Source organism: Dipodomys spectabilis, unplaced genomic scaffold (assembly GCF_019054845.1).
Source record: "Dipodomys spectabilis isolate Male_0828 unplaced genomic scaffold, ASM1905484v1 ptg000039l, whole genome shotgun sequence".
NCBI lineage: Eukaryota > Metazoa > Chordata > Mammalia > Rodentia > Heteromyidae > Dipodomys > Dipodomys spectabilis.
In genome coordinates, this window is record NW_024870716.1 from 14,353,968 (window position 1) to 14,355,031 (window position 1,064).

Sequence of the window (1,064 nt, forward strand, 5' to 3'; positions counted from 1 at the left end):
TCAAGGTAAGAAAGTTTGGGGACCTCAGATTATGTCCCTATTGAAATCTGTCTAAAGGCCTACACAGGCAATTTAGGCATTGTTAGGGTCACTAGAGATCAACTTTCCTCAGCCAGACAGAAAAATGTTTTTGCAAACCGGAGTGCTAAACGGCTACATTGCTGTAACCCAGGAAAAGGTCTATGCATTTGCCAAACGTTAAATGTTGTACATAAGCATTCTAGACAGGTTGCAGTACCTAGAGTGCTACTCAGTTGCCGTTTGAAAACAGCTACTGAGTTTTGTCATTATAAAACTCTGGCAAGTAATTGTTAGTCAATTGTTAATAAGTTTCAAGTAACCTGTATCTTCATTGATTGCCTTGTTGCTTTAATTGGAAATAAAAAGGGCTTTTGTGACAAAGACTCCTTTGACTACAGTTCAAAGCCAGCCTGGGCACAGAGAATCCCTCTAACAAAGATTCAGGCTGAAGCCATGGTTTGAGAGACTCTCACCTCCACGTAACCAACCAACAGCTGGAAGTGGCATTGTGACTCTAAGTAATAGAGCACTGGCCTCAAGCAGAAGTGCCAGGGACAGTGCCCAGGCCTTGAGTCCAATCCCTGTAAATGCCAACTGGGACAAGCTATCCCAGCAACGAACCTGAGACCCAGGACCAAGTCAGTCCTGACAATGGGGACCCATGGAGAGGAGTAAAAGGAGATAACATTCTAAATGGAGTAACTTTACACTCACACTTTCAAAATTAATCAGAGCTAGGAGATCAAGAGAAATAGTTGCTATGTATCCATACCTGTCTACCTTCTAACTGGACAGAAAATTATAGACTTGTCTTTGTTACTGTTATTTGTATTTATAGTAGCCTCTGACTGATTACTCCCAACCAGTCCACTATGCTTTCCCCTACCCAGTTGCCAAAACCCTAGACACCCCTCTTCCTGCCCCAAGTCCAGTTATTTCTCCTTCCCTGTAATGGGCCACAACTGGGTTTATGCTCTAAATGGAACTTTTCTGGCCTATGGCCAGTATATGTTCTCCTATGTTATTCATGTTAACTGACCTTG